This window comes from Rhinolophus sinicus, chromosome 4 (assembly GCF_057876585.1).
Source record: "Rhinolophus sinicus isolate RSI-liver-muscle chromosome 4, RSI-T2T, whole genome shotgun sequence".
Lineage (NCBI taxonomy): Eukaryota > Metazoa > Chordata > Mammalia > Chiroptera > Rhinolophidae > Rhinolophus > Rhinolophus sinicus.
The window spans coordinates 87,792,532-87,820,485 of NC_142504.1; the positions used below are offsets into that span (position 1 = coordinate 87,792,532).

At 37.4% G+C, this 27,954-nt stretch overlaps 1 protein-coding gene and 1 non-coding gene across 2 annotated transcripts in view; one reads left to right on the top strand and one right to left on the bottom strand.

Annotated features, from left to right (window-relative positions):
- GALNT1 (polypeptide N-acetylgalactosaminyltransferase 1) overlaps nt 1-27,954 on the top strand; it is a 109,236-nt gene that overhangs the window by 14,855 nt on the left and 66,427 nt on the right. The window lies entirely within an intron of this gene.
- On the bottom strand, nt 19,910-19,983 carry TRNAV-AAC (transfer RNA valine (anticodon AAC)). Its single transcript has one exon. It is a non-coding gene; the product is annotated as a tRNA-Val (tRNA).

The window sequence follows — 27,954 nt, forward strand, 5'->3', positions numbered from 1 at the left end:
TACTTGCTCATGAGTTCAGACCCCTGAAGAGCACATCGGATGGGCTGAGTGTAAGTTATGGTAGGTGTACCACTGGTGAGAGGAGGGATTTAGTTGCAGTAACCTCTAGGAATCCCTTTGGCCTCCATAGTGGGAAGGTAGACACATGGATTTAGGGTCTCAGCAGGATTACACAGGGCAAGGGAGAAGTAATTCTCCAAAAGGAAATTAGGAAGGGGGAATAGATAGATACTGGGCAGCTAAAAAGAAATGTCTGCTTTTCAGGATCAAAAATTTCATGATTCTTCACATCATAGTAATGTACTTGTATGAGACAAATAATACCGTGTTTCCCCGAAAATAAGACCTAGCCGACTATCAGCTCTAATGCATCTTTTGGAGGAAAAATTAATGTAAGACCGGGTCTTTATATTATATTATATTATATTATATTATATTATATTATATTATATTATATTATATTATATTATATTATATATTATTATATTATGTTAACCTGGTCTTATATATAATACTATATAAGACCAGGTCTTATATTAATTTTTGCTCCAAAAGACGAATTAGAGCTGATGGTCCGGCTAGGTCTTATTTTCGGGGAAACACTGTAGCTAGAATTTGTTTAGTGCCTCACTCAGTACAATTTATACTGTGTCTGATCTCAATCCTTTACGTGCTTTGTGCTTGTTTGTCACAACAATCTTGTGCTGTAGATAACCAGTTGGGTGAACATACCTGATAGTAGGTGTCAGAGCCAGGCACAAACCCAGGTAGTTCAGTACTGTGTTGCCTTGTGCTGTTTAAAAAATTATCATGAATTAGTTAATACTTTGAAATAAATTTGGATTTTATTAATTATAGAGTATCTGCATATTTTTAAATGGTAATACTGTATGTATGTGTCTGTCTGTCTCTCGATAAATTATTAGTATATAGCAGGACCAAGACGTCAATATTGAAAAATAGGGGCTTCTGAAGATTTTAATTTTTTTGCTACCTTTAAATCTGTAGGCATATTTAGCGTAATTTAAGTACTGTCAGTTATTCCTAGTGGTAATAAAAATAATGGCATGGGTAGTTGAAATAATCCCAAAGAATTTATCCTGAATTATTTCCCTATTCTTCATCCAATAAGGGTTTTTAAAATTCTATGTTATAGTTTCTGCCCTGTTGCAAAATTTACTGGCTTAGGTTTAAATTTCTTTATTTTTCTTTAAGTTCTCTGAGAACTCCTAACGGGCCTTGAAAGGAAGGACCCACAGGAAGGGGACTGAAGAGAAGCAAAGGGCCTTTATAATCTACCATATAATAATAAGCCCTTTCCAACTGAGAAGGGTGCCTGTGTAAGTGTGGCAGATACCCCACTGATCGCAGGACACACGGGAAAATAGGCAGCATGCATTTGTTATTGAAAACCTGCCTTATATATACACCCGTCACTATAGTTTTAAAAATAGCTGCCTCTCACATAACAGAAATCAGCTCAGTGGATGAGAAACAATGAGAACTAACATTCTTCTAAATTAAGTAACTGGGGGTCATCTCTTACTATTTTGCTTGTGTCTGCAGTTGCCAGCTAGAAGGCTGAATCCGTTTTCAGTTTTGGCTGACTTTTCCTATCAAGACAACTTCTGGTGTCGACCCTTAAATACTGACCTGGGAGCTGAGAGCCAAGATGTGGCGGGATACCTGCCACCTCTTGCACGTTAAGGGTAGAAACAAAACGGGATATTCCTGTTGGAGAATGTTGCCTTTACAAAATGGCTCTGAAATTTATAAACTGCTTTACAGATGAAATTCAGTTCAGTAATCTGATAAACATTTATGGAGTATGTGTGATGAATAAGGCCCAGTGCTAAACTAAGACATAATTCCCACCTTTAAGAGATTAAATGTAGAAATAGTTATAATTAGAATAGGAAATGTGATTCAATGACTTAGTCATTTGTCTGGTAGATTTTAAGCACCTACTGCTATTAACCAGGCACTGTGGTTGGCACTGTGAATTCAAAACTGCCTTCCAGGACTCACCATCGAATGGGTGAACTTGGCATACAAAAATGCAATTGCAAAATGACATTAGTGGAGGTGGTTGGTATAGATGGAATGTCTGAGGAGATGAGAGTTTCCTTGAATCCCAGCAATGTGTCAGCAGGCACAGCCCCACGTCCTGGGAATACAAAACCTCCGCCTTCACAGAGCTTTGGCCTGAGTCTTGTATGGGTTTGGCAGATGGACAAGCCGAGGCCATTTCAGACAGAGGGAATAACACATGGAGACATGGAAGGAAGAGACGGCATGGCGTATTGGGAACTGGAAGTGATTGGATGCGAGTGAAGAGCAGGACACCAGAAGGAGGTGCAGAGTGGAAGCTGAAGTGGGTTGGGGTTATGTTGTGCGAAGTCCCACAGGCTCTGCCTGGGACGCTCTTGCACAGGATGTCCTGTGGCTGGCTCCTGGTGCTGCCGCAGAGGAGTTTTTCCTGACCCGCCGGTGGAAAGGAGCTGCCCAGGCCCTTGCTAACACCCCACCTCTCCTTTTGATTTACTGACAGACTGCTCATTACTAGCTGACACTTCATTTTTGTTTATTGTCTATATCCCAACACTTGAGGAACCCGGTCTGTCCTGTTTCTTGCTGTATGCCCAGCACCTAGAACCTAGCATAAGCCTGACGTTTAATAAATGTTTGTGGAATGAATAAGTATGGGTTTTTTTACTATGAATTTTGTTTATAGATCAGTGGTCTCAGTATTATTGTTCTCTGGACCCCTTTATACTTAAAATTTATTGGAGGCCTCAGAGTTCTGTTTTGTGGGTTATGTCTATTGATATTTGTCATTAAACACCTAGATATTTAAAAAAACATTAATTTATTTAAGTTAATAAACCTATTACATGTTAACATAAATATATTTTATGAAAAATAACCGCTTTCCAAAACAAGAACAAAAAAATTAATGAGAAGTGTGGCATTGTTTTTACATTTGTGCAAATCTCATTAATGTCTGGCTTTTCATAGCTGGAGTCTCAAGTCTTTTGTATTTAGTCTATATCACATGTTATATAGCCTCTGGAAATCAGCTTATATACTCGCGATGGAATGAAAGTCAGAAGGCATATGATGAGTTGATATTAGTATAAGATAGTTTGGACTTTGCAGACTTTTTAAAAGGACCCTCTGGGGTCCTCAGGATCCTTTTAAGGGGGTCCCTGTGCTACCATTATAAGATCTGCTATGGGTGGATGGTTTTCAAACTTTTTAGCATCAGGATGTCTTCTACCAGGCTCCAATGTATAGAACAGGTAAAGGTGGAGCTGTTTGGGTAAAGTGGCATGTGTTGGCTGTAAGGGAGAATTGAGAGGTGCCTGGGGCCCTGCTTTTACCCTTTCTCATTACTTGGTTAAGCTGCTAAGTTGACTAAGGGATTGATACCTCCAGGATGGGAATATAGTGTATGAGTGAAGCAGGGGATTCTCCACTCTGTACCATAGTTTTAACTTGCAGTGTTTTATTTAATGGCTTTTTAATATATCAAAGCTTACTACATTTTAAGCGTTGAAATACTAGTGTTAATATTTTATAAAGGCTATTTTCCCCTTAAGTACATGATCATTGGTTTGCTTTCATTTAAAAAAAAAAAAAGATTTAATTGCAATCAGAGACCTAATTTTGTTTCTGAGGTTTAATTTTCGAATTTTGTATAAGTAAGAAAATTTACTGATATTTGCAGCAACCTTATAGAAATGTTTTGGTCATTAAACATTGTCTAACTCAGGTTTTTTAAAAGACAGTTTACTATTTTTGCACATCTGAGAGTATGTAAAGTAAAATTCAGTCAAGGCCCAATATATAATCAGACAAAAGTGAGGGGGAAGAAGTCTAATTCTACTTGTCAAACACAGGGAATTCCCAGGCTCTGTAGAGTGGAGGAGAATGGCAGCTGCAGGAGTAAGACTAGAGCTTGGACAGTGCTTTTGGGCATCGGTACCACTAGCTGATTTCAGTTTGTTGCTGTGTTAAAAGTTATCTGTGTGCCTCAGGAAACATTCTCAAGTAGGTTTATTTTGTTACTATGTGGAACTGTTTCTAATTTTTTTATCTTGAAAAAAAGGATCACTGAAGCTTTCCTGTAAAGCTTCTGTTGTGCATGTAAATCCTGTCTCTAATTTTTTTGGTCCTGTCCTTTGGGAGTTTTATCTGACAGACATAAATATGCTGGAACTTTAATTCATTACTATCATTATTTATTACCTGTATCATTAAAAAAAGAGATCATCTATTATGTATAATTGTAGTGTTTATGTAGAATATAAACTCTAGCTCTATTGTCTGTCTTAAGAGATGGAAGGAAAAATTGAGGGATACAGAGAAAAGCAATGAAAATAATTACAGGACTGAAAAGTATTGTCTTGGATTTGGAATTACGTGTTTTAAGGTGTGATTAGTAACTTCATACATAATTCTTATGAAAAGAGAGAAACCTGTTATAAAAAGATATAAATAGGGCGCATCTCTATAAAAGATAGAATGAGATATAATTGGATAAATTACCTTCTAGATTAGGTTTAACATTCAAAAGAACTGCCAAATAGTGATAACAATTAATTTATAATTATCTTTAGAAATAGGAAAGATAATTCTCATTTAACCATTCTTTTAGTAAATAATTGCCTACTTTGAGCCCATCATGACTTTATTTTATATTTTTAACATTTCATTTATTTTTTTGAATAGGTAGCATTATAGCTTTTTGAGCAGCATCTCCAATTATTAAAATGAGCTCCTACTTCTTTGAAGTGAATGGAGTTTATATTAACATGTCTGCAGGTTGCTCACCATCCTAATTCACATCAAGAAAAGAGGAAAATACTCGTACTCATAGTTTCTTATAATGTTATGTTTAATAAAAATTGGTGGTATGTTGTGAGGAAGTACTTAATGTTTTAGTAATAGCTACCTTGTTTAAGATTGCCGCTCTCCCCCATTCTTGATCTTTTCACCTGACTACTCTATTTCTTCCTTCTTTCTTTGCCTTGCTTTGTTACCTTCTGTGATATAATTCAACTTATTTATATTTATTGTTTGTTGTCCGCACCTCTTTCTCACATAGGGTCTTTGAATACGTTAATCCTGATTTAATTTTGTGATACATGCCAAGTACCTGGAACAGTGTTTGGCACGTATTAGTTAATCAAATGAATCCTTTTTCTTTTGGCCATTAGAAGGAGAGGTACGTTTCTTCTGGGGAGAAATACTCAGCAGACGATTCAAAATGTTTGGAGGCTTCAGTTTCTGGCAGTGTGGTAGATTAGAGATTTAAAAAAAAAGTCCTCCCTTATGAAACATTAAAAATACTGCACCAAATAGTCAAAGTATCTTTTAAATGCATAGTTGAGGGGACAAGCAAGTAAGGAAACTTATCAGAGGTCAAAACAAGAAATCTTGAATCCAGGGAGGTAAGCGAATGGTGATACTGGCTGCTCTGCTGGCGGTGCTGGTATCTGTGGAAGCCAAGAGCTTTGGATTATGCAAGGTGACCATGGGCGATGCTGGACAGAGTGCAGGGATGAGGCAGGGTGAGAAGAAAGATCCAGAGACCTTGTATGAAGCTGACACTCCCTGAAAGGGGTCAGGGAAACTAGGGAAAAAAATAAAAACCTGTTCCACATTGTGGGGTTTGGGGGGAAATGTGTTGGGAGGGTTGCTGTCTCAGCTTGCCTTTCATTGGAAAAGTAAAAGGAGAAATTGTAACTAGAAGTCCACTCTCACTGGTTTTGGGGTCCGGGCTCCTACTGCCTGAATGGTTCCCGTTCTCTCTGTCTTTCTGCCTGAATGGTGTACACACACGCATACACACACGCACACACGCACGCACGCATACCACCACCACCCCATAAGAATTCAGTGAAAAGTGGTCTCAGGTTGTTAGCCAGATCCTGAGAAACCAAATCCTCCTTGGGAAATACAGGAACACAGGCAAAGTTTCCTGAAACATGAACTGACAATTAAACACACACACAAAAATAAAAAAGCACTTCAAATAAGCCACAGTGAGTTAATCAGCAAAACTAAGAAACTATTTGGTCATTCAGAAGTTATAGATATTCTAGCCGTCAGATACGGAATATAAAATAAATATTTAATATGTTCAGAGAGTATAAAAATATGGCTATGGAGCAAGAGGCTATCAAAAACAATTAGGCAAACTGGAATTGAATGTCAACTGTAATTGAAAAAGAAAAACCCAAAAAAAGTAGAAGTAGGCAAGATGAATTCAGCACTGCTTAAAGGAAATACTACGTATTGAATAAGGGGTTTATTCTAGGCAGGCAAGCTTTGTTCTGCATTAGAGAATCTATTAATGTAATTATCCACATGAACAGTTTAGAACTAAAAAGGAAAACTCAGAATCACCCAAAAAGATGCAGAAAAAGTATTAAAATTCAACACTCTTAGGATACAAACTCGTACCAAACTAAGGATAGGAGAGAAATTCCATAACCTGGCAATGGGTATCTACAAAAAACCTACAGCAAACGTCATACTTGATAGAGAAACATTAAAAGTATTCCTTAAAAAACCAGCAACAGTATAAGGATGTCTCTTGTTAACCAATCTCTCCAGCATTGCACTGGAGCGACTAGTCTTTCAGTAAGTTACGAGGCTATGAGGAATAAACAAAATGGTTAGCTTTAGAGTCAGTGTGAACATTTTCGTAGAAAATTTAAGTCCATAGATACATTTTTAGATTGATAATAGTTAGCAAGTTGCTGAATATAACATCAGTATAGTAAAATCAGTTCTATTACTCTTAATCTAGCAACTCACAATAAAAACATAATAAAAATATTTCATGACAGTAAAAAAAAAAAAAATGCTACCTAGGAATACATATAAAAAGATGTGCCAAGATCTTATTATATAGAAAGTTATAAAAATATATTGAAAGACATTAAATAAGACCTAAATAAATGTGGGGACATTCTGTGTTTATAGGGAGAAAGACTCGTAAATATATCAATTAACCTGTCATTAATAAAGTCATTGCTATTTCAATAAAAACCCTGCAGGGTATGGTTGTATATGTTTGTTTTCGTGGAACTTGACAAGTTAATTCTAAAATTTATTTGGAAAAGCAAAGGGCCAAGAATGGCCAAGATATTTCTGAAGACTGCTTGTCTTCCCAGATTGTAAGTTAATGTAAAACTTTAATAATTGAGTCAGTATAATATTAGGGCAAGCATAAGCAAATAGGTAATGGAGGAAAATTGAGGCAAAAAACAGAACTGTATACTCGTATAGATGGAAATCTGATATATGACAGAACTAGTGTTATAAATCAAATAAGGAAATGGAATACTATGTAAAGGGTGTTAGGATTGTTATTTAACCAAATTGAAAATAATGGTTTCTTATCTCACACCGTATTAAAAAAAATCCAGATGGATTAAAAAATTAATTATGAAAGGGAATATTCAAACCTTCAGAATAAAATTTTAGTATTTTATGACCTCAGGCTTTTAAAACTAGATGCCAAAAGCACAACTGTTGAAGGAAAAGGTTAATAAATTTGGCTATATTAAAATTAAGATCTTTTGGTTTTTGTCTACAACCAAGAAAGTGTAGAGACTAGTCACAAGTATATAAATAGGAGAAAATATTTCTAACACATGCAATTGACAAAGGATTTTTTAATCACAATAATACATATGTACATATGAGTATGTCAATGCACATATATATCAGTGTGAAAAAGATAAATGGGCAATAGAAAGGAAAAGTCATTTCATAGGAGAAAATTAATAGCCACTAAATGTTTGTCACAGAGAAATGCAAATTAAAACTCCATTGACAAAATTATAAAATTTGGACAGTGTCAAGTATACCACTCAATACTCTATGGCAGAAGTCAGCAAACTTTCTGTAAAAGGCCAGATAGTCAATATTTTAGGCTTTGCAGGCCATTCAGTCTGTGTTGCAGTTTCTCACCTTTGTTCTTGTAGTGCAAAAGCAGCCTTAAACCACATGCAAACAAATGGAACGGGTGTGGCTGTGTTCCCATAAAATTTTGTTTATAAAAACAGTAATTTGCCAACCCCTACTCTATAGCACCAAAGTTAATGAACTATTAAAACATCAACATAGATGAATCTTAAAAACAATGTTGGATTAAAAAGGTAGCAAAAGAATACGTTATATGATGATTCCATTTATGTTATAATACGTTATATTATGATTCCAGAGGTGGGCTATAAAGGGCACATATTTATGGGTTTTACCATAGTTACTTGGACTTGACTAATTTTGAATTCTGGCCTTGATAAAGTCTTGTGTGCGTTTGGCCAAATTACCTACCTTTTCAAAGTGTCAGTTTTCTATCTGTAAGATGATGAGCATAATAATACCCAGCTCATTGGTTTGTCTAAAAGTGCTCAGCACTTGCTGCTGTGCTTTCCTTCTCCTCTAACTTACATGGTGTAAAGGATATCCCTATTTAAAATAAGTGGACAATAGAAAGGAAACGCCATTGCATAGAAGAAAAATTAATGGCCACTAAATATTTAACAGAGAAGTGCAAATTAAAACTACATTGACAAAATTATAAAACTTGGACAATGTCACGTGTACCACTGTAATTTCCTATGGCAGAGGTCAGCAAATGTTCTGTAAAGGGCCACATAGTATTTTAGGCTTTGCAGGCCAGACAGCCTTTCTTGCCTTGGAAACTCAAGGGTTTTTAAATCTGGCTTGCACTGCCTGTGGCTAATGCGGCTAGTAGTAAGGCCTGAAATGTCCTCACTCAGAAATCTTGAGTAATGTTAGTTTCTTTTACTTAGCACAGTTTGTGAGACCGTCTGAGGTTTCAGTGTCATGTTTAAATCACCAGACTCGTGACTTATGAAATACTTGACAAAGATAGCTTCGAGTGTCACGTAACCTTTAGCATTTCGGAGAACTCCTTTGTCAGATCTCTGCCCACTTACGGGTTTATGTGCCGGTCTCGAGCCACTCAGACCTTTCAGTTCTCTAAATGTTGACGTTCTGCCCACCCCTAACTCACTTGAAAAAGATTGTTGTTAGGGTAAAATTTTCTAATGCATAATCATGCGTCGAGGAACCCCATACCCATAGATGCTGATTCATTTATGCTGGAGTGGGGTCTGGATAAATTAATAAAAAAAAACAACAACACAAAACTTTTGAGTAGTTCATCTTTCATTTGAGCAGCGGTGATGTATGAATGTGATGTCTATAGCTTATTGCAGTCATTCATAATTTCCCCCTCAATTTTCTGTCTGTGCCTGCTGTTCTCTATACTTTTCTGTCAGCCCACCTGGAATACTTTATCACAGGTATTCACATGGACTGTCTCCTCCCTAAGGACAGTGACATTGTCTAAGGTCTGGTGAAATGCTTGGCATATAGTAAATAGATACTTGTAAAATTGAAGTTAAATGAATCAATGTATGCCTTGATTTTGTTGACAAAACATGGATGTTTGAAGTATTTGTCCTGCCAAAGTAGGATGCTTAATTCATTTGTAATTCTAATTTAGCTTTTAGCTCTCTTAAACTTAAAAGTTATTTCTTTGTTTTAACTTTATATTAAAAAAATGATAACATATATGAAAGTAAATAGTAAAATGAACCCCCTTAAACCTATATCCATTTTCCAGATTCAACAGAGGTTAAGGTTTGCTACACACGCTTCACCTCTCAACCCCTCCCTCAACCCCCAAGCCAAAGTATTTTAAATCAATATGAGATATGTCATTTTTACCTCTAACATTCTTCGTTATGAGTCTTTAAAAAATGAGAACATTTTCGAATGTAGCCACAATGCTGTATCATTCCTGATAAAACTAACAATCTGTAGTCAGATTTCTCCAATGGTCTCAAAAGTGTCTTTTCAAGTTGGTTTACAGATTCAAAAGTCAAATCTACACTTTATATTTGGTATCTATGAAAAAAACCCTTCTTATGAAGAAATAAAACAATAACTAGTTTTTTGTTGTTTCCCTCCCTTTTCCCCCCATCTTTTTTGTTTTTTTAAAATAACTCCCTCAAGATTAGGGTTCCTTATAATAAAACCATAAATGTTGCTATATCAGATAAAGATTTCATCTCCTTTAAGACTGCTTTGCTGTTCTTTTTTTGATAGTCAAGCACTTAACATGTAGATCAGTTAACAGCACAGCAAAATGCAAAACTGAAAATTACAGTTACATTTTACTGTCCCTTCAGTACTATTAGGACTTTTCATTAAAGCTGTCAAATTACTTTATATTCATTAAAAGGCATATGCTCTTTGATAATATTTAAATATAGTATCTTAAATATTTTATAGTTATTCCTCTTGCATTTATGGTTACAAGGAAGCAGAATACATGCTATAACATTGTATTTGTGTTGGGAAAATTTTGTTCATAGATGAACTTAATTCTTAAATTCTCTAAAGCCAAAGTAGAGAAGTCATTTTAAAAAATTTATCTTTTAGTTATGTTTCTACTGATAATAGGGACAAATGTGCAACTGTTTTGTATGTAAGAAGGAAAGGAGGGACACTGAAGTGTTTAGAGGTTTTAGATTACAAATTTGAGAGTTAGGTGGATTAAAAAAATAATGCAGAAGAAATGTTTTCGGTTATTTCGGGAACTTTTTCAACAATTTATTTAACTTTCTATTACATTGTTAACTTCCAAATGGCAGCGGGTTTTGTTTGGTCCTGAGAGCAGGAAGTACATCCTATAATCTGCCCCCAAAGAGCTGATAAAAATCCCAAGAAAAGGCACTTGGGATGTTATCTCCTAGTATGAATCTTAAATAGTACCGTGTTTCCCCCAAAATAAGACCTAGCCAGGAAATCAGCTGTAATATGTCTTTTGGAGCAAAAATTAATATAAGACCCAGTCTTATTTTACTATAAGACCGGGTATAATATAATATACATATAATATATTATTAACATAATACATATAGTATAAAAGACCGGGTCTTATATTAATTTTTGCTCCAAAAGACATATTAGAGCTGATTGACTGGCTGGGTCTTATTTTCAGGGAAACACGGCATCAGTGCAGAAGCAATCTGAGACTAGGGGAAGATGGAATTGAAAGAGTGAAGCCTGGAATAGCCGTTCACAGAAACAAAAGGCAGGGGCCAGAAAGCTGAGTAAGAAGAGCAGGAGAGAATGCAGAACAACCACTAAAATTATAAGCTAAGAAGTTAAGTGGCTTTAGGGTGAAACCAAATAAGAGAGAAACCAAATTAGAAAAAGAATAACCATGGAAAAAAATGAAGAAAATGAAGAATGAAGAGTATGTATATTTTTCAGTGCATGGTACCTGTGATAAATCTATTAAGTAGAATTCATGACTAACTAGAGCACTGTCTTTCTGTAACATACTAATAACAAGGGTACTTTTTTTATGTTAACTAAATATTTCAGGTTATTGGGCTAAATCTACCCCCATCCCAAATTTCTGTTTTTATTTGGTCTGTCGAACAAAATTTTAAATTTTTTAGATTTCAAAATCACTTAAGGTAATATCCAAGTAACATCAGTGTTTATTTAAGTGAAGTAGTTCTCCAAAGAACTTTCCTGTTTGCAATTGTAAAAGAAAAGTAAATTTTATCTTAGGGTACTATTGTCCCTTGATATTTTTTTCTTATCTCTTCCCAGATGATTCAGTTGTAGAGAAGAAAAAAGTGTGGCAATGAGCTCTGGGGAATGTAAGGAGAAGATAAAATAGGGAAAAGGAATTGACAACAGAGAATTCCATTTAGTCTGCAAATTGCTTTTGGTCTTTCTCAGCCATAGCCCAGAGCCAAGGGACTGTGGTGTCTTCCAGTCTTATTTGTTACCCAGACTGGCAGTAGCAGCGTTGGTAGCTGTAGTGTGGTAACTCCTCTCTTAGAGTGTGGTTGGCTGGTTTGTAGTGTGGGTGTGGAAACATAAATTTTCCTCCCATATTTCTAAATTCTTCTGGCTGGACTAATCAAATTAACATGAGACAGGTTAATGAGAAAATGTCCAAATTTATTACATGTTATCATATGTGGTTCCATAAGAATATGTGAAACCCAAGGGCAGATTGGGCAGTTAAGGTTAATATGCCATCTGGACAAAGGAAAAGGAGGCAGGGATCTAGTATTTCAAAGGGAAAGTAGGCAGTTCTCAGGTAGGTGAGAAAGGAAACATGTGGCAAACAGACTCTTGCTGGGCCTCCCGAAACAATGGGACGCAGAGGGGAGTCCAGTAAATAGCCTTTGCTGGAGTCCTCCCTCTGCCATGTGTAAGTGATGCCCCTTTCCCATAAGCAGGTTTTTCTATCTGAATTCCTTTAGGCAGGTAAGGGGAAGGCTCAAAGGTTCTTGCTGAGTCTTTTGTTTTTAAATTACCAGCTTAAAATCAATACCACAGAAAGCACATTTTGGGGTGACAAATTGGTCCCCCTCACTAGTGAATTCTTTGTCAACTCTAGTCGGCCACCTCATTAACACGTTGCATACGGATCACGAGAATCTTCACGAGGGATTTAAACCCCGCCGTATTCAACGTGTTAAGTATACAGGTTACCTTTGCATTTTGGCTTGATTTGTTGGTTAACAATTGTCTGTGAGTAACATTTGAGAATCTGTTTAAGATTTGAGACGTAAAATGTATTTTTTAATAAAAAAATTTAAACATACAAAAGTACAGTAGCAGAAGATAAGAAATAATCATGAAGCCATCTCTCTCCCATGTCTTAACAGTTTTCCCTGTTTGCTTCTGTGTCAGCATCTAAAAGATCCCCGCAACCCCACTTTTCCCCTAAAAAGTGCTTTAAAAGAGAGTTTTTTCCTCTCGGGACATGGTACCTATGTGATCATCAAGTACCCTCTCCTGTTATCTTTCTGCTTTGCAGTCCTTAGCTTGTGGCTTTATTCTCAAGGTCATCTCTTGGTTGCAAAGAAGGTCCTTGCAGCTCCATCCTTTGCATTCACATTCCAAGCAGGAGGTTAAAGGAAGTTAAGAATAGGGCAAAGGGGCTCAGGTCCCAGTGAAGCCATTCTCCTTCAATACTTTTCCCATAGCCCCACCCAGTGATTTTTGGTTTTATTTTACTGGCCACCTTAATCTGCAAGGCAGGCCGGGATATGCAAATTCTGTTTTAGTAATAAGGGGAGTTTGATTTATAAGAAGAGGAAAGTAGATCTTAGGTGAGCAACTAAGCAGTCTGCCTGCCACAATTTAGATCTTTTATATAAAAAAAAGTTGCAATATATAGTTGAAGCCGTTCCTTCCCTCCTTAGAAATAACAGTCACGATGTATATATTCGGTATATTATTCTCATGCATATTTTCTGTCTTTGTAATATATGTTTGTATCCATGAACAATATTTCTGATTTTAATATGCTTTAAAACTGCATGATGGAACATACTGCACAGATGCTGCATACTTTTTTTCATTCAACACTGTTTAACTATATTCATACACATAGTTCTAGTTTAACTGCTGTATAGTATTTTGTTACACAGTTCATTTATCCATTTTCTTCTTGATGTATTTTTAAATTGTTACTCTTTTTTTTTTTTTTTTGCCATTATAAACAATGCTGCTGTCTTTGTACATGTCTCCGCATACATATGTACAAGAGTTTCTCCAGGGTATATACCTAGAAGTAGAATTACCGAGTGACAGGGTAGTGCTTCAGCTTTGCCAGATTGCTCTCCAAAGTAGCAGTGCCAGATGATATGTGTCTTATTTCTTACTAGATAACATTAGTGTTTTTGCCAGTCTGATGAGATCAGATACTACTGAGCATATTTTTATGTGTTCATTGGCTAGTTGTGATTTGGCCATTCATGCCTTTTGGCCATTTTTCACTTGTGTGTTTTAATTTGGAGAAGTTTTTAATACACTCTGATACTAATCTTTTGTTGATTATTTCTGTTGTGGATATTTTCCCCTAGTCTTTGGCTTATCATTTAACTCTATAATGTCTTTGGTTGTATTAACATTTTTAATTTTCAATTAAATTAGAAATTATTCATTTTTATTTTTCATGGTTTGTGCTTTTTGAGTATTGAGAAATTCTCCCCTATCCACCAAGGACACTAAGATATTTGCCTATACTTTATTTAAAAATTTTTGAGATTTATATCCTTAACTCTTTGATCCACCTGGAATTGGTGTTTTGTATAGTGTGAGGTAGGAATTTTATTTTATTCTTACATATGGATAAACATTTATTAAATAGCCTATCCTTTTCACACTAATTTGTAGTGTGATATGGCAAGTTTGTATAGTCATATGAGTCTGACTCTAGACTGTGTTTTCATTGGTCTTTTAATCTACCTCAGTTCATTTATCATACACTGACTTAATTGCTATAGTTTGATATATAATAGACACAGTTCTCTCACCTTGTTCAAAATTATATTGGGCTTCTTGGCTTTGCTCTTTCATGTGATTTTTAGGATCTGCTTAAAATTCAGCGAAAAACTTTGCTGAGATTTTGATTGGAACTGAGTTAGGGTAGATTAATATTGAGAAAATTTACTTCTTTACTGAAATAAACCTTTCATATGTAAGCATCCTCTCTTCCTTTTTTTAGGTTTTTCTAAGCAAACTTCTGGTTATTACTGGCAAAAGAATTCCGTTGAATTTTGCACGTTGATCTTTTATCTAGGAACTTTGCGAAAGTTCTCATTGTCTTTATTTTCTTGGTTTTTTTATTTGTGTTTTTCTTTTCTGTTCTTAAGTTTTTGTTTTTCATGTTTTATTGTTCTGCATAGGACTTCTAGTACATTCTTAACAGGAAGAAGTGATAAAAGGCATTTTTTCCTTTTTTCCTAACTTTAAAAGGAACACTTCTGTTACCGAACTGAATCGAACGAGGATCAAACCGTCTGATGCACAGCAAAGCCAAACACTGGACATCGAGGTTTGCGCTGGAGAAATTAAAGGCCGTTTTATTTGTAGAGCACCAAGCAAGGATAACGGGAAGCTATCACTTAAAACTTGAACTCCCTGATGGTTTTTAATCAAGGGTTTTTAAAGGCAAAGATTAAGGATGAGGGGGAATAGGCTGGTGTGTGGAAGTGCTGGTGGTCCAGTTTTTGATTGGAGAGCTTTGGAACTTGGCTCTTTCTGGTAAGATATAGTCAGGGGCTTCAGCATTGGCTCTTCCTGCACAAGGGACTCTGCACTTCTGAAAGGGTCCCGGTGTTCAATTTCCAGTCATGTCTTGGTGCTTTGGTTCCGTGAGCGGGGTGAAATTTTGGTTCTGGGTGCAGAATGTTCTCTGCCCTCTGCACATGCTTCTGCTGCACAATATGCAAAGTTTGGTCTGCGGCCTCTGAAAGGCAGTGCAGTATCTTGTTAGAAACAGGAAAGGACAGTTTTGGACTGGTGCTGCGGTTACGTTTCTAACACATCACCAGTATGTATTTTGTTTACTGTAGATTTGGAGCAGATATCCTTTACCAGAGTTCATTCCTGTTTCTGATTTGCCAGGATTTCTTTTGTTTTTGTTTTAAATATGAATGGGTGCTGAGTTATACTATTTCACATGAAATTTAAGTCCTTTGCAACTGTATGGTTCACTTCCACCTCCATCCTTTGCACTAATTTTGTCATGTATCACATCTTTTTATTAATAAATTTTACAATACAGAGTTATCATTTTTGTTTGAATCAGACATATGTCTTTTAAGAAATCAAGAGAGGAAAAAAATAGTCTTTTATATTCATATATTTACTATTATTGAAATCTTCATTTCTTTTTACAGATCTGAGTTTCCATTTGGTGTCATTTCCCTTCTGCCTGAGTAACGTCCTTTAGCATTTCTTTTAGCACAGGTCTGCAAGAGATGAGTTGTTTTGGCTTTGTTTACCTGAACCTGTCTTTGTTTCATGTAATGAGAAGTCAACTATTTTTCTTTATGTATGTTGTTTTTCCTTGGGCTTTTTCAGGATTTTTTTGTATCTTTAGTTTTCAGCAGTTTGAATATGATGTGCTCTAGTTGTGATTTGTGTTGCGTCAGGTGCAGTGAACTTAGATTTGCAATTTTATGTTTTCCCAAATTGTGGACATTTTCAACTGTTATTTTTACGCATACTTTTCTGCATAAGTTTCTCCGTGCTCCCCTTTTGGGACACCTATTTCCCATATGTTAAACTTGATGCGATTGTGGCATCGCTCACGGAAGCTCTCTGTTCATTAAAAAATTTTTCTTTCCTGTCAGATCTTCATATTGGATCATTGCTTTTGATCAGTTTTTAAGTTGTCGCTAATCTAATGTTAAATCTGCTGTCAGACTTTGTATTTCTGTGTTCTGCCTGGTCCTGTGTTGTTCTTTTTATAATTTTCGTTGTTTGATGTGAGTTTCCTCTCTTCTTTAATAAAGTTTTTGAACATACTGATAGTAGCTGCTTTATACTCCTCGTCCAGTAATTGCAACATCTGGGCCATCTTGTGTTCACTGTATGTTGATTGCTTTTTTTCTTGATTGTAGGTCATTTTCCTGTTTGTTTTCATGTGTAGTAATTTTTTATTGTAAACTGGATATTATGGATGATAATGTTTTTGTGATCTGCAATTCTGTTTTTCTCCTAAAGTGTGTTGATTCTTTGTTGTTCTGGCAAGCTGTTACCTGGCTAGACTTAAACTCCAAACTCTGTCTCCCCTGCATTTGGGCAACAGCTGATATTCTTTCAGCTCTCCAGCTGTTGCTTTTCTTTGAGGTCTCTCCTGTGTTGTGTGATTCAGGATTCAGCTAAGAATTGTGGTGGAGTTTATAAACATATATTTTGGGGTTTCCTATTTTCTAGGATTTCCTTCCCCACTTTCTAGTTTCTCTGCTAGCTCCAAACTTCATCCTTTGATGTCTCAAGCCAGTATGATTGTAACTTCCTTCTTGAGTTTCAGCTACTCTGAACAGTTTAGGCTGCTGTCTGCCCTCAGCAAGCAGCTATATATAAAGACAAATCTCACCTATGTAGTATAGCTCCCCTCTTTCAAGGTTTGGTTACTCCCTAGTTTCTGAGTTTTGGTTGCTCTCCACTGCTTTCAAGTTGTTGTTTTTATGTTTTAGTCAGAGTTTATAATTGTTATTTGTGGGAGGTTTAGTCCAGTATAAACTATTTCACCTTCCTGTGTGTAAGTCTCCCATACTTTTACTTTTTTTAAGACAATTTTTTAGAGCAGTTTTAGGTTTACAATAAAATTAAGAAGATGCAGAGATTTCCCGTATACTCCTTGCCCCCATCCATGCATAGCCCCCCCATTATCAGCAACACTCACCAGAGTGGACTTTTTTTTAAAATCAAGGATAAATCTACAATGACACATCATAATCACTCAAAGCCCAAAGTCCCTAAGGGTCACTCTTGGTGTTGTACATTCATGTATCCATCATTATAATATCATACAGAGTACTTTTCACTGCCATAAAACGTCCTCTGTGCTCTGCCTGTTTATCCTGCTCCCCACCCCTGCTACCACTCTTTATTGTCACCATAGTTTTGCCTTTTCTAGATTAGCATATGATTGGGATCATACAGTATGCAGCCTTCTCAACTTGGTTTCTTTCCCTTAGTAATATGCATTTATGGTTTCTCCATTTCTTTTCACAGCTTGATAGCTGATTTCTTTTTAATGCTGAATAATATTCCATTGTCTGGGTGTACCGAGTTTATACATCCATTCGCCTGCTGAAGGACAGCTTGGTTTCCAAGTTTTGGCAATTATAGATAAAGCTGTTACAAACATTCACGTACAGGTTTTTATGTGGACATAAGTTTTTAACTCTTTTGTATAAATACCAAGGTATGATTGCTGGATGGTATGGTAAGTATATGTTTAGATTTGTAAGAAACTGCTCAGCTGTCTTGCAAAGTGGCTGTGCCATATTGCATTCTCACCAGCAATGGATGAGAGTTCTTATTGGATGAGAGAGCGTTCCTCACCAACGTTTGGTGCTGTCAGTGTTCCAGATTTTGGCCATTCTAACAGGTGTGTAGTGGTATCTCATTGTTTTGATTTGCATTTTGCTGATGGCATATGATGTGAAGCATCTTTTCATATACTCATTTGCCATCTGTATATTTTCTTTGGTGGGGTTGCTTTCACTTTCAACTTTTCTGAATCCTTACGTATTTAGTGTATGTCTCAGCATATAGCTTTTTTGAATCAAAAGTTTTTATTTAAGAATTTTTTTCAGTTATAGTTGACACTCAATATTATAGTAGTTTCAGGTGTACAGCGTAGTGGTTAGACATTTTTGTAATTTACAAAGTAACCCCCCCGGGTTAGTCTGGTATCCCACCTAGCACTTTACATAGTTATTACAATATAATTGACTATATTTCCTATGCTGTACTTTACTTCCCTGTAACTACGTATTTTGTACCTACCAATTTGTACTTCTTAATCCCTTCACCTTTTTCACCCAGCCTCCAAAACTCTTCCATTCCGGCAACTATCAGTTTGTTCTCTGTATCTGAGTCTGTTTCTATTTTATTTGTTTGTTTATTTTGTTCTTTAGATTCCACATATAGTGAGATCATATGGTATTTGCCTTTCTCTGACTTAATTCAATTAGTGTAATACCCGCTGGGCCCATCTATCTTGTTACAAATGGTTAAGATTTCATTCTTTTTTATGGCTGCGTAATATTCCATTGTGTATATGTACCACATCTTCTAAAAATCCAATCTAACCACTTATCTTTTAATGGATACAATTAGTCTTCTTATCTTTATTTTAATTATTTATGTTTTGAGAGTTATTCCTACCATTTCATTTCATGCTTTCTATATTTGTGGTTTTTTTCTGATTTTCAGTTTCCTTCTCGTTTTCTTTTGAATCAATCAATTTTCTTATCCCTCCTTTTTTCAACTTTAGTTTTTAAGTTATATGTTATTTTTTACTTAGTTGTTTACCTTTTAATTTTCAATAATATTTGATCCTAAACAGTATAAAGTCAATTAAATATGTCTACCCTATACCTAAACACAACAACCTTAAAATGCTTTAATTTCAATTACCTTTATTTCTTCCTGCATGGTATTGTTTTCTGGGTTCTTATTCATTTAATAAATAATTTTGAACGCTTCTACCATGTACTAGGTTCAATTCCAGGTGCTATAGTAATAGCGTTAAAATGAAATAAAGTCTCTGCCTCATGAAGCTTACAAGATAATTAATAAACTGATTAACATATATTAAGGTATAAATTAGTGTTTGGTGCTAGAATGGAAAGTAAAGCATTAGGTAATGACAGAGTGACGCTGGGATGGGGATGTTATTTTGCATATGAGTTTTGGCTGTCTTCAGACATTTCATAAGATTTTTAGGACTCAAGTATGAAAAAAACATAATTCTCATTCTGGAGGAGCTTGTAGTCTAACCAGAGAGTCCCTAGAAGAAGGTACAGGTATGGGAGCCATTGTCACATGGTGGGTGAAGCTTTACATCTGGTGAGTTTCCAAGGAGTGTGTGTGTGTCATATCAAGCAGCCTAAGGACAGATCCAGGCATATTGGGATGAGCCAGGAAAGTAGACGGAAGAAGCATGGTCAGAAAAGTTGGAGAACGAGAAATGATCCTGGGAACCAAGATAAGAAGAGGTTATATTTCTCTATACTCTGCCTATTCCAAAAATAATTTGAGGCTGAGATGTCAAGTAGAATGAGTCTGAGAAAGAGATTGGCCTTTTTAGTTAGGGCATTAGATTGATCAAACGGTTTCATTGAATTGAAGCCAGACTACACCGTATTGAGGAATTGAGAAATCAGAGACAGAGAATAAAGACTGCTTTTTTAAAAAAAATTTTTTTAAATAATTTTCCCATCTTTCTTTTGCAAATGTGCTACTCCTGCAGTCTTCCCTCTTTTTTTAAGGAGGGCTCAGCTCACAATGGCCGATGCGGGTTTTGAACTGGCAACCTTGGTGTTGTTAGCACCACGCTCTAACCAACTGAGCTAACCAGCCACCCCAAGACTACCTGTTTAGAAGTTGGTAAAAGGAAGAAGAAAGAGTGGTAATTTGAGGAGAAGAGAGCAGCATTAGATCTCAGGGCTAAGGTTGGTGTTTTGGCAAAGATACAGAATAAAACCTTAGAAGCTTTGAGGACTCCATGACCAGAAAACAGCATGGGGCCCTGGCCTGGAGGAGGTTCCTGCCTGGTCCTTTGCTTACCAGAAACTGCTCCCAGGATCCCTGGGGTTTTCCGTTGTTGATGGTGGCAGTGTATTTTCTAGTGTCAAGAGTTTATGGTTGGGAGGAAAGATGTAAATTTTCTGAAAAACCACAGTGTTCTGCTGTAATGATTTGGCACTTGTATTCAAGAGCTAAAAGTAAACACATTGGAAAACTTGCCTTGACCGTTGCTCTTCAAACTCCTTAGCATGATAGTCAAGACTGGCCCTATTCTGAACTCACCACCCCAACCATTTCTCCCAGTTTTTGTTTACTGTCCTCTAGACACTCCCTGCATTTGCCTGCCTCCCTATTTTAGCTCACACTGTGTTGTCCACTTGAAATACCCCTTTGCCCTTTCCTCACTCAAGTCGGTTCCCAAGTCATTCTCTCCTACCACTTTCTCTCCTTTGTGGACTGTAGCCTCTTATAACTTGGTACCTGTCACAAAGATATAAAAGCATTTTGTAGGTTGTGAAGTGCCACACAAATTGACCTTATTGTCTCTCCCCCTAAACTGCAAGCTTATCGAGGACAGGGACTGAGCCTTTTTCATATTTTTGTATATCAGGTTACTTAGCATCGTGTCTTGCATGTATTTTGATACTGACTAAAGTTTGAATGAATTAGGGATATGTGATTATGATAGATTAAATAAAATTGTGTCTAAGATGAGCACGTTGCATACCAAGTTCTAGGTTGTAGCTCTTAAATTTTTGTTGAAATTCAGCTTCTATGCAATCTCCTATAAAAGCAGACTCCTTAATTTGAATTTTCAGCTGATTCACATCTCTTTTTCCCCCCACAAAATAATACCTATCTAAATCAATAATTGTAGATTGCAGAGAGGTGCGTTGGGATGTTTTTGACTGTAATAGCAGAATACCTAGCTAAATGATGAGGGCTTTATCAGCTCACGCAACTAGAGGTCCAGATATAGGAGATTTCAGGGCTGGCCTGCTCCATGACTCCATGATAGTATCAGGGTCCCGTGTGCTTTCATGTTTGCACTTTGCCATCCTCAGCACGTTGGTTTCCCTCATGACCTCAGGATGACTGCAGCCCTTCTATGTGTGCTATGCAAACAGTATCCAAAGGCGGGAAAGTAGTTTCTCTTTCAGCATCTGTAGGAGGGAGCGTAACTTTTCCTGCTGCTTCCCAGTAGACTTCCCCTCGGGTCCCATTGGTTGAAATTTGGTCACTTGCGTGGCAATTAGGAATAGAACGGCCATGGTTGGCTTGGACCAATCAAGAATAGGCAGCCTAGCAGAGAATGGTCACCTGAATTCATTTGGGGGTCTGATGCTGTGAAAAACGTGGGGGCTGCGGGCGGTATAAGGAACAAACAATAGCTGCCATAGGTACCGTGTATGTGTTTCGGGCCTGCCCATCTGGATATTTGGAAAGTTAATATCCTCATAGATTTCTGAGAGGAGGCGAGATATTTTATAGTATTTCCATTGAGCTTGGCGTTGGATCTCAGTAATACTTTATTCATTGACTCACTCGTTCATGTAATAGACAATAACTGAACACCTGCTGTGTGCCTGGTACCGTGCTCAGTACTGGGAAGGTAGACATGGTCCTTGGCCTTAGGTGGTGGCTGGCCTAGCGTCTAGGGGAATAGGGTGGCTGAGGTTAGGGGGAGAAGGTAGAGTTGTTTTGTAATAAACTGATTTTAGGAAATTTATTTTTCACAGGAGATGTGGGACATTTGGATTTGGGATATGAATTCATTAGAAAAACCACTTTGGGGTAAGTTGATAGCTGGGAGTGAATGACTTCAGGGTTGCACTTCTCTTTACATTGGTGTTTGTTCTTGTAGCTCCGTAGGTTTCAGACTTTTGTTCATTGGACTTCTTGCCTCATATACACACAAGAAAATGGCTTGTACTAAAATCTCATTTTATTATTATTTTTTAAAATTCTTATTTTATTTGATTGTTTTTAAGATTTTATTGGGGAAAGGGAACAGGACTTTATTGGGGAACAGTGTGTACTTTCAGGACTTTTTCCAAGTCAAGTTGTTGTCCTTTCAATCTTAGTTGTGGAGGGTTTTGTTCAGCTTCAAGTTGTTGTCCTTCCAGTCTTAGTTGTGGAGACGCAGCTCAGCTCCAGGTCCAGTTGCCGTTGCTAGTTGCAGGGGGCACAGCCCACCATCCCTTGTGGGAGTTGAACCGGCAACCTTGTGGTTGAGAGCCCGCGCTGCAACCAACTGAGCCATCTGCGAAGCAGCTCAGCTCAAGGTTCCTGTTCAATCTTAGTTGCAGGGGGCGGAGCCCACCATCCCTTGCAGGACTTGAGGAGACAAACCCTGCAACCTTGTGATTGAGAGCCCACTGGCCCATGTGGGAATCAAACCGGCAGCCTTTGGCGTTAGGAGCACAGAGCTCCAACCACCTGAGCCACCCGGCCAGCCCTAAAATCTCATTTTAGTAATTTGAGAAATTCAACCATCCAGCATGGCCCAGTACTAATAAATTAGTCACTCACTTCTCATTAGGGAGGTTAATTTGAAGACTAAATGAAGGCCAGGTTTAGAAATAAAGACACTTATTATATAGGGTTTAACCTGCTTTAGCTTACCCAATAATTCTGTCATATGGACCAGAAGTCACTCATAGAGCCAGTATTGAAGATACAGGGTTAATTGAACTTCGTCTCTGAGCATCTCTTTCCAGTACTCCAAATGCTGTTTGAATTCTCATTGCATCCGTACAAATATAAAAGTTTCCTGATTTTTTTTTTTTTGTTTTACCTAAGAAAGTGCCTCTAGAAATACTATTTAATATTTACTGAGTATGTACTGTGGTATCTGAGTGTGTTTTGCATTACCTCATTTAATTTAGTATAATGGGACTATAAGGTGGGTATATTTTTCTCATTTAGAGGAATAAAGAGGCCCATGTTTATGCCAATCAAGTAATACTGCTAGGATAACACAGTTGATTAAGTGCTGGAATTAAAATTTGAACCCAAATGTGAATTTCAGCATTTGGCCTAATAGACATTTATTTCTGCTTTAATATGCTGAGTGTGTTAGGGGTTCCCAGGACCAACCCCAGGTTCAGGGATTGGCTAGGAGGACTCAGCAGACAGGATTCAGCATGTAGGCATAGTAATGGCTAAGATTTATTACAGCGAAAGGATACAAAGCAGTATTAACAAAGGGAAAAAGTGCATGGGGTGAAGCCTGGAGAAAACCAGGCATAAGCTTCCAAGAGTCCTCTCCCAGTGGTCTCACTCAAGATTGCTTTATTCTTCCAGCAATGAATTGTGCCAACACATGTGAAGTGTTGTCAGCCAGGGAAACTCATTAGACTCAATGCCATTGTTTTTATTGGGGCTGGAGGCACCCTCTGCCTAGAATGTACCAAAATTTCAGCTCCCAAAAGAAAAGCAGGGGTTTTTGCATAAACCGTATTGTTTGTACAAACAGTTTAGGCTCAGTGACCACACCTGTTATTTAAGGTAAATTTTATGTGGTGTAAGAAAGTTTATCATTCAAGTTTCCAGATGTTAACATCTGGTTCCAAACCTTGTAAGGACAGGCCTGCTATGTTCAGTTTTATCCTGTACACTGATTTATTCATTTAAGGAGATTGTGATTATGATCATTAGCCTCTGAAAAATAATGAGAGAAGTAGGTTAACGACCCAACACATTTTTTGATGGTGTTTATTTTGTTGGTCCCATGACTGCCCACTAGTGTGATTTACTGGAAGGACTTGCAACTCAACATACGCTGTCCCCACGTTAAGGTTTATTACAGCAAAGGATGCAGTGCGGGAACCTCAGGAGAAGGATACGCGTAGGTGAACGCTAGGGAGATCCGGCGTGGACTCGCGAGTCTGTCCGCTGCGAGGATCCCACCCACACAGTTTTCTCTCCAGCTGTGAATGAGACACGCAGGAGATGTCTCTGGCCAGGGCAGCACGTGAGTGTTACAGTCCCGAGTTCTCAGAGCAGGCTGGTCACATCGGCACACCCCTGCCCTATGGCCAGCCCTGCTAACTGAGACTTAGGACCCAGAACACATACCAGGTACATCATAAATCTTGATCACTTTAAACAGTGCCAACCTCCTGGTACTTTCTGACCCACTGCCTCTAACATCCTTAACCAGTGATGTGAACATTCCAGGAGTTTAATTCTCAGAGTTTGGCCTGGGGTCATTGCTATGGCTCCCGGATCCCCCCCCCCCCCCCCCCCCCCAGATTAACAAGGACTGGGTAAAGCAGACCTGCTGCGTTAACTCCTTCCTCACAGTACCCTGTGTGAAATAGTGTTGCATTTCCTATAGGATAGACGTTTAGAATATTCTAAACTTAGAAAAAAAAATTGATAGTAGAAATAGTTGACAAATTTCACTTCCTCTGAAGGGAAGTTTGTAGATTCTTTTCTTTTAGGAATTTATATAATGGTGACTTGGATTTCCCATTTTTGTCCACAACTATTTGTATATCCAGGTGTATACGTTTTGTTAAGGAACAATACAGAAATCTGAACATAAAACAGTTAAATCAAGATATTACAGAATTAACCCTCACTTTATGAAGGCCTTCCTTGTGAGAGTTTTAAACACAATGGTATCTCTTTTTCATGGAATTCGCAGGTTCACAGAAATATCAATTTTGCAGAAGGAATACAGTCCATGACTTAAAAATTGCCTAATTCCAGGATTTGAAACCAGTCTTCATTACTTTGTTTATTGCTATTTGAGACCTGCTTTATGTTATACAAAAAAGAAAGACAAAGTATTAGGTTGGCGCAAAAGTAATTGCGGTTTTTGCAATTATTTTAACTTATTAAACTGTAACTACTTTTGCACCAATCTAATAGATGGGTAAAGTTCCATGCTTGAAAAGGAGAAATTCTGAGTTAACAAAATTAAATAGGTTTCCTTATTGCAGAACTTCACAGAACCTTTAGTGCAATCTCCTGGGGCAAATAGAGTATATAATGTTCCCTAACTTGTTTGACCATGGAATTTTTTTTTAGTGAGGACTCTCAGATTTGGGTCCTGCAGTAACAGTATTCTTTAGAATAAAACAGAAGGACATTTGGAAGTCATAAAGGGTTTTAGGTAAAGGAGAGACAGAAAAAAATTAAAGAAAACCTTGTAGAAAGTTTAGTCTTACACTGACTGCTTTCTGATAAAACCTGTTTAGAAACTTCCCTATCTGGATGTCTTTTTCCTTCCAGGTTTCCTGAATTGATGTTTCTCCTTTGTAACGTGAATGGCTCATCTCTTAGACTGGTGGTTAACAGTGTGATAAGGTCTTACATTCATGCTTGTACCATATTCAGTACCCGACAGGTATCAAGGGCATAGTTGTCCAGGACTCAGTAAATGTCCAGAGAGCATGTAATGAGTTGTGACTCGACTGAAACTTTATCCTTTAAGGATCAACAATATAGTAGACATAAAAGTTGCTTTCAAAATGATGTCATTTTGAAAAACATTTTTGGAACTTAACTTTTAAGAACTTGAGTTAAATTCCTCATCACCAACTTCTTTTTTATGACCTTATGATTTTTTAAATTAATTTTCTCAGAACAGAATTATTCCACCATAGACATATAAACACTTTTAACTACTAGATTTCTTTTTCAGTGGGTAGAAATCATTTTAAGTAATTAAATGGTCATCATAGCTAAAGAAGGCCAGTGGCTCAAGAGTAGCCAAGGTACTCCTCAAGAAGTAGTGAAAGGTGAGAAGGCTTGCTTTACCATGTATCAAGAATTATTATAAAGCTAATAAGACATCTGTGTGGTGTAGGGATAGACAGGTAGACCTACGGAACAGAACATAGAACCCTGGAAACCTGGTTTATGACAAAGTTGGTATTGCACGCTGTTAGGGAAGAGAATGAACTGGGACAGCTAGTTGTCCACATGGAAGAAAATGACATTGAATCTCTACTTAAACCTGAAGGGTAAAACTCTAAAATATTTAGACTTACAACATTATTTTTAATGATCTCTACATAGAGAAGAATTTCTTAAGACAGAAAATGTGAACCATAAAAGACACCTCTTATTAAGAAGATAAGCTATATAAACTGGGAAAAGATACTTGCAGTATGTGTACTGACAGAAGATTAAAATCCAGACTGTAGAGAGATCTTTACAAACTAATAGGAAAAAGACAAAACAACCCACCCAGTAGAAAAGTAGACTGGACTTCAGTAGACACATTAGAGAAGAGGACATGGAATGGCCAGGAAGGTCAGAGATGGTGGGGAAATGCAAATTAAATACCAACTACACACCCACCAGATTGCCAGAAAATAAAGTCCAATATCAATAAATGTTGCCAAAGATACAATACATCCCTAGCTCTCATTTGCTTTCTATTTTGCTTCAACCACCTGGAAAAACAAATTGGTCATGTTCAGTCATGTTTAAAATATACATACCCTATAACCTAATAGCCCTAAAAATATACTCTAGATCAGAGATTGGTGTGACAACTCATAGTTACGAAAGGTTTTTAACATTTTTTAAATGGTTAAACATTTTTAAATAATATTTTGTAATTTATAATGTGAAAATTATATGAAATTCAAATTTCAGTGTCCATAAAGTTTCATTGAAATCCTGTCACATTCACTTGTTTACATAGCATTTATACTGCTTTTGTGGTACCACCGTTGAGTGGTTGCAGCAGAGATCTTGTGTCCGGCAGAGCCTAAAGTATTTACCCTCTGGCCTTTTGCAGGAAAAAGTTTGCTGACCCCTGCCCTAAATAAAGACTCTTGCCTGTGTGCACCAGGAGACATGCTCACGAGTGTTCATAGCAGTACTGCTTGTAATAACAGAAACCTAAAAAGAACCAAATGTCCATTAAGAGGAGAATGAATAAACTGGTATGCTTAGCCAATGGCGTGCCATTCAGTAGTGAAAAAGAATTAGCTGCAACCGCATGCGACAGACATGTGGATGGATGGACCTCAGGAACAGTGCTAGAAAATAAGCAAGTCACATTTTTCCCTTTATAAGCAGCCAGAAACAAATGTACACAAGGTAGTGTTAAGAGTGTCAGTGGGGTAACACTCTCAGGAAAAGGTAGAACGATGAATTCAGAACAGAGGGCACCGCTGAGGAACTTGGGAAGGAGGGGATTGGAGAGGGAGCGTTAAAGGTGAGTTTCTTATTCTTAACAAGGCTGGGGATGGGTGCTGTGTTGTGTTGTGATCCTTTATTTCTGTGATGAGTGTTATACATACTACAGTTGATATGTTTTTGTGATAGGGGCACTAAAAAGGATCTTTGCAAATAGTGTAGCGTGCCTCATACTGTATGATTGTTTATGACCATTAGAGGAGAGCTCGTCAGTGGGCTGGAGGCTGTCACTTTTACCTGTGAGTTCCACCCAGTCCCTCCCTGCAGTCCCTCCCAGGTGTTCCGGTTGTGTCAGGGACCCAGTTCAAACTCGCTTAAGCAGAAAAGGGATTAATCAAAGGATTCCTGGGTCTTTGCAGAAGCCAAGTTAGAGTCAGGGCTTAGCCGCCACCAGGACCGTCTGCCTGTCACTAACTACAGGCCCCTGCTTGTCCTAGTTCTCTTGGACTGCAGGTGGGCTTTCTGTGTGTGGGCTGCGTGGCTGGCTGCTGTCCTACACATGCATGCTTCAGCTCTAAGACTCAAGAAGCCAAGGGCTGAGGCTGGTGCTTGATCTGGCTGGTCCTTCCACTGTCTTGTGGCCGGGGGCTGGGTTTGTTAGCAGTAGAGACCCTTGGGGGAGGGGAGGGAGAGCAA